Genomic DNA, 6,665 nt, shown 5'->3' with positions numbered 1-6,665 from the left:
CCTTGGCTGCCTCTCGGGTAGAAGATGCTGCCACCACCTCCCTCCACGTCCCTGGCGCTTGCTCTCTGCCAGACTCCCTGGTCTACCCTCCCCTGCAAATATTTGAATCCACGAATCCGGACTTTGTGAATAGCGAAGGTTTCCTGTTTATCCTTTTCTGATGTAGGGAACAGAACTGGACATAGTAATCCTAGTTGTGTGGTCGTACCATGGGTTTATAAAGGGGCATAATGATACTTTCTGTTTTGTTTACAGTTCCCTTCTTAACAATCCCTAACATCTTGTTTGCCTTTTTGACGGCTGCTGAGCATCAAGCCAATGTTTTTAGCAAACTGTCCAAAACGACTCCTAGATCTCTTTTTTGTGTGGTAACAGCCAATGTACAGCCTAATGTAGCGTAGTTATAGTTTGGGCTATTTTTGCCTAGGTGCATCATTTTGCACTTATCTACACCAAATTTCATCTGCCATACAGTAGCCCATTCACTCAATCATGCCAGATTCTTCTGTAGCTCCTCACTATCTGCCATGGTCTATACCACTTTGTATAATTTTGTGTCATTGGCAAATCTGGCCACTTTGCTACTCACCCCCTTCTCCAGATCATTTATAAATGTTAACATCACTGGTCCCAACAAAGATCCCTAGGGGACCCCATTGTTTACTTCTTTGCATTATGAAAACTGACCAATTATACCCACTCTTTGCTTTCTATCCTGGAGCCAATTTCTAATCCGCAAATGGACAGTCCATGTAATCCTATGGGGTTGCCATGGAGACCAGACACAGCCATGCTGGCAGTGCATGTGATGGGGTAGGGCAAGGGATTGCTCCAGAGCTGCTGTGAACTTGCGATGGGAGCAGCTTGCTCCGGAGCCAGGGAAGAGCCACAATTTGTAGCCTGCACGCTCCAGGCAAGAGAGTACAAGCAGGGGATCGTGACTGCCCTGCTCCAGACCAGGCTGTCACTGCTGCAAGGAGCCAGGGCAGAGCCATAATCCCCTATTTGTGCGACCCTGCCCAGAGCATTCAGGCTACACATGGCGACTCTGCCCTGGCTCTGGAGCAAGCTGCCTCCATTGCAAGTTCCCAGCAGCTCTGAAGCAGCCCCCTGCCCTGCTCTGCTGCCCACCCTGCCAATGAAGCTGCAGCCGGTCTCTACGGCAACCCCAGCCTTGAGCTTTCCCACTCAGCTATGGCTGGGATCTCCATGGAGATTGGCCCCAGCCATGCAGGCAGGGGCTGCTGGGAAATGGAGTCCACCTGCTGGCCAGATCAGCAACTTTGCCCATCTATGTGCTGAACAATTCTTTTTTATTATGTTCCTGGAAAACTGGTAGAAACAATAAGTTAGTCTCACTAGCCTGTAGTTCCGTGTCCCCTCCAGAGCCCTTCTTTCAATATGGGAGCCACCTTGGCAACCCTCAAGTCCTCTGGTACCAAGGCTGTGTTTAGAGATAAATCGCATACTACCGTTAGGAGTTTGGCAATTTACAATCTGAGCTCCTTCCGGACCCTAAGGTGAATGTCATTAGATCCTGGTGATTTGCTACTATTTAGCTTATCAATTCTCTCTACCATCTCATCTACTGAAGCCTCAACTGGGTCAGCTCCACAGACTTGTCCCTGGAGAGGAGATGACCTGGTGATAGAATTTCCCTAACATCTTCCTCAGCGAAGACAGATGCAAAGAATGCATTTAGTCTCTCAGCAATGGTCCTGTCATCCTTTAGTGTCCCTTTTACATCCTGATCATCCAAAGGCCCAAATGACAACCTGGCAGGTCTTTAGCTTCTAACTTTCTTAAAAAAAATTTTTTGTTACTTTTTGTATCTCTAGTAAGTTTGTCCTCAAATCCTCTCTTGGCTTGTCTTATTACTGCTCTACATTTGGTTTGTGAAAGTTTATGCTCTTGTTTTCCTCATTAGGATTTGAATTCCACCTTTTGAAAGAATGCTTTTTTCTGCTTATTGCCTCTGCAACTCTGCCATTAGACCACATGGGCTTTCTTTTGGTCCACTTTCCACTTTTTTTTTTTGATTTGCGGTAGGCATTTGCTCTATGCCTCCACTATGGTGTCCTTAATAAGTTCCCATGCTGCTTTCAAGTTCCTCACCTCCTCAGGGGCCTCTTTAACTTCTAAGTAGCTACCTCATTTTCATATAGTCTCCCTTTTTAAAGTTAAAGGTTGCTGCGGTAGATTTTCTCCTCTTCCCTCCTACATGGATCTCAAACCCAACTGCACTGTGGTCACTATGATTGAGAGGCTCGTAACACTTACCTTTTGCACCGAATCCCGTGCATTATTTAGGTCAAGAATGGGCTTTCCTCTTGTAGGTTCCAAGACTAACTGCTCCAGGAAGCAGTCTTTTATGACATCCAAAAATTTGGTCTCTGTATCCCAGCCTGATGTTAGATTGACTCAGTCTTTGTGGAGAGTTGAAATCCCCCACTTTTATTGTGTTTTCCGCTTATTGCCTCTGCAACTCTGCCATTAGATCACATTGGCTTTCTTTTGGTCCACCCAACCCACCCTTGCCCCATGCACAGATCCGGAGGGGGAGGGGCACATGCCCCCCATGCCCTCCCAGCAGGCATGCAGAGGCCGGAGCTGCCCCTCTTCTCTGTGCCTCCCAAAGATGAGCTGTTGCTCTGTCCCACACCCTGCCCCATCTCAGCCCCAGCCCCATTCCTTCTCTCACCTCAGGGGCCTCAATCTACATACCCCTCCAGATTTTATTTTTTTCAGACTCTCCCTTTTAAAATATTTATTATTGCATTCCTGAATGTCCTTGTTATCCAATTAAGCATCTGATTGCTTTTTGAACTCCAAGAATAAATGCTGTTCTAACCAAGGATCTTTACTGGCAGGTTTTCTACAGTTCCAGATGTCACAGATACTGAGCTAACTGCACTTCTTACTTGCTCTGGTCTCAAGTACATCCCTTCTCAACTCTTCAGGCCTGTAGCTATCATCTGTCATACTCTCAGATCAGGCCTTGGGTTTGTAATCACCTGCCACTGTGATTTATTTCAAACAGGTCTATCTTAGGCTCAGACCCTTAAGTTTTGTTCCCCCTGGGCATTAGGAGAGCAGCATGCGGTAAACAAACTACACAGCTTTGTTTAGAAGCAAAGCCCAAGAGAGGAAAAAATATCTCAGTCTATACTTCTGCCTGTATCTCTCTAAGATTCGCCATTCTCTGGAAGCTGGGGGAGATAACTGCTTTCACATATTTCTTTTATACCCATGTTCTGTTCCATCTCAGTTCAGGACCTGACAAGTAATCCTTACCTTTCTTTTACTTTAAACAATATTCTTTTGATCACTGAGCTTCTAGCCTGGCAAAGTAAGGATTAAGACAAGATATAGTATTCCCAGAAGCTACACAATTCCTCACTTTCCTGTAATTGGTTTCCAAAACTTTGTTTGGCGTCTCCTTACCGAGATTCACTGTGCTGCTTCCTTGTTTGTTTATCCAACAGCCCACTATTAAGCTAGAGCAATACACCCATACTAAAAATTGTAACCATCCATCTTACGTTTACTGCCTCTCTAATCAGGTCAGTGGCATATCAGTGTTCTTACATTATGCAGCAGCAGCCCCTTATCCAACAAACCACGTTTACGCTATCTCCTGTACGTGGATCCCATTAATCTCGGTCTCTATGGCTCTGTTAATGTGATCAACATGCATTTTTGATATAAGAAGCATTAAACACATGGCCTTTTACAGTCAAAATAATATTTTGTTGGCTTGTGCGCCATGCTGAGCAGCTGTTCCCCAATGCTTTCCTCTTGAAATGCTGGAGGGGGCTCCTGGGAGCTCCATCATAACATTCTGCCATCTAAATGAAGGGGAGTCATGGGATTATTTTTCTGCCTCACATGGAATTTATTCCCATTTTCCAAACTCTGCTAATTCATCCTTGTCAAAAATTACTAATCTCTGGGGCTCATAAAAAGGCTTCTGAAGAGCAAATGTATTCTTTTATTTTGGTTTTAGATGAGTCAGAGTGCATCAAAAGAGCTTCAAGATGTCAAATTCTGCCCTGATGTCAGGGGGAGTTCCTTAGATATCTCTGCAGTTTTGGGGATAAAAAATTATCTCCACAGTTTTTGGGACACCATGTATATTTACAGAACTCTATAAATACCTGTTCAATAAAACGGAGAGAGTACATGATAAGACCGAACAGATAAGGAAACATTCTTTAGCCCTTTACCCCTGCAGGGTCTTTGCCTTCCGAACTGCAGTTTCATTTGCTTTCAGTTAACCTTAAAAAAGGGAAGCAGAGTGCAATATTTTCTTCTACTTCCAAAAAACAATCTTAAGCTTGACAGCAAGAAAGCATCCTGTACAATTAGATCCAAGTCACCTGTTGTGGCAATTAAGATTGGTTACAACAGAGTTACTAACCATCCTTTGAGATAGACTGGAGAGCCTGGGAAGCAAGGACCTTCTTCCGACCCGCAACTTAACTACTCTCCTCTTCAGTATTTCCTAGCCACTGTCTATAGTGCCTTTACTGACAAAGTTCAATATGCTTTTTTGTCCTTCAGCAATTTAAAGAATGTATTTTCCCTTCTTGCCAGTTCATCGGGCCACGCAGCATATGTAGGACTATGCCCCCATGCAGGGGAAGGCAGCCTCCCTATGTCATCATAGCAACATGCATTAGGATCAGGCTCTGAATTACGGAGGGGCTTGGGGTTGTTGAGCCCCCCCCCCTTAAGATTTGAAAGCCATAACCTGGGGGAATCACTCAGGTGGGCTTGCTCATCAATGACCTATTTAATTTAGTGTTGAACACCCCCCACCCCCCAAGAATCAACATGCAATTCAAACCCTGGTTAGGATTACTCCCAAGGACCAGGATCATTCCTTTCTTTCATTCCCAGCCCCTTCCCAGGGAGCAGAGCAGGCAGCCCAGCGTTCATTGAAAAGCAAGGGTGGAGGTTGTAGCCCTACTGGTCTAAGGACACAGGCAGGCAAGGTTCATTTCAAGCACTGAAATTGCAGGCGTCCACGAGGGGGGGGTCACAGAAGAGAGGCCGGCGGCCCGTCCTTCGCTGACCTATTATACCACAGGGTGACAAACGCACAGCCCTCGTCTCCAGCGGCGGGATCCGTCCTGCGAGCCCCCCGGGCGCACCGCGGCGCCCAGAAGGGTGGCGCAAAAACAGCAGCCCTTCTCTTGGCCTCAACCCGCAACTGCCCAGTTGGACGCCGCCAAACCCCAAGGTGCCCAGAAGGAGCCGCCGAGGGCTCTGCTGAGCCGGCAGCACAGGGACGGGCATCCTCTCCGGCACCAAGGGGCGGCCCCACCACCCCTGGGACCCCTCCATCCCCATCTCCTCTCAGCAAGGTGCCCGCCCCACCCTCTCAGAGCGATCATTAGCCTCAACGGCCGCCGCGTTCCACGCGCACCCCTCCCCCTCCGCGACCGTTCCTCACCTGGCGGGGCTGGGGGAGGGGCTGCGGGCAGGCGGCGGTAGCGCGGGCGCCCCGGGCTCAGGAGCCAGCGCGAGCAGCCGGGCTGAGGCGGCGGCGGCACATGGCTCGGCGCCGCACGGCCTCCCGCCCCCGGGGTGAGCGGAGCGGGGCGGGGCTCTCCCCCCTCCCCGCAACGGGCTGGGGACTCCGAGGCAACCGCCGCCCTTCAGCCACGGGCGGGGCGGCAGCGCGTGTGCGTAACGGCCCGGCGGAGCCCTTCAACTGGGGCGGGGGGGAGGAACGAGTACCGCCCACGCACCTTGCGCCCGCGGGCCCGGACCTTCCATGTCATGAGGGGGAGGAAGGCGAGGAAGGACGGTGGTGCCGGGCGCGTGATAACGATCGTCTTCGTCCGATCGTTTCAAGCTCCGTGTTGAAGAGGAAAAGTGTTCAAGCTGCATCATCGTTTTGGAAGCGGCTCGTTGACGCGGCACATGCACAAACAACAACAACCCCGCCTCTCGCAAGTGGCTCTCGGGGAGTCTTAACCGACTTTGGGGGCTGCTGTCACCTCTGGCCTCGAAAGGAAGAAATGCGTCCGCTTGGATGACCCAGTTCTCGCTCGCTGGAGTAATGCTGAGCAATAACTAGAGCTCTACTGAGCAATATCAAGTACATAAGAAAAAAGACGGATACGCATAGGTTTTCAGCGTGCCCTTGTTTTTTAGCGCATACGATCATTTTGAGCTTCCAGTATGAGCATTTGGTAATTAAGCTGAAAGAGGAGGGTGGGGGGGAACTAACTAGACACTACAACCCTGGTACAGCTGTTCCTTGGTTAAGGTCGTAGTTACATTCTTGAAAAATGTGACTTGAAGCGAAAGGACATTAAGCAAATCCAGTTAGGTCACAGTAGCTACCTACTAGCAGGTAGCGGCCAAACAAAGTTACAGCCGAATAAAGGAGTATGTTCTCTAATAGACCAGTGTGAGGGAGCAGGGCCTAGGGGCGGCCGTGAACTCCCTAGCGCCTCCTACCATCACGTTAGGGTGAACGTAGCACCCTCAGAATCTCGCCCGACACGACTTTGATGACCAATAAGTAATATGGGAGGCTGCCTGTTTCCCTAGTGGACGGTACTGGTGTTCCTGTCCCTACTCCAGAATGGGGTATCTATATGCGTCCCGCCTTAAGGGCTATGCGTGCCTCCAAACCTCCCCTTCAGCAC

At 49.2% G+C, this 6,665-nt stretch overlaps 1 protein-coding gene across 1 annotated transcript in view; it reads right to left on the bottom strand.

Annotated features, from left to right (window-relative positions):
- Positions 1–5,684, bottom strand: part of GNG4 (G protein subunit gamma 4) — a 21,150-nt gene extending 15,466 nt beyond the window's left edge. The window contains exon 1 of the mRNA XM_019549834.1: positions 5,459–5,684. The gene's annotated coding sequence lies outside the window, so the exon portion shown is untranslated. The remainder of the gene's footprint in view (positions 1–5,458) is intronic.
- Between the last annotated feature and the right edge of the window lie 981 nt (positions 5,685–6,665).

The sequence above is a fragment of the Crocodylus porosus genome, unplaced genomic scaffold, assembly GCF_001723895.1.
Source record: "Crocodylus porosus isolate Cpor-Errol unplaced genomic scaffold, CroPor_comp1, whole genome shotgun sequence".
Classification (NCBI taxonomy): Eukaryota; Metazoa; Chordata; order Crocodylia; family Crocodylidae; genus Crocodylus; species Crocodylus porosus.
The sequence above is the reverse complement of the archived record's forward strand: the minus strand, read 5'-3'. Positions and strand labels throughout refer to the sequence as shown.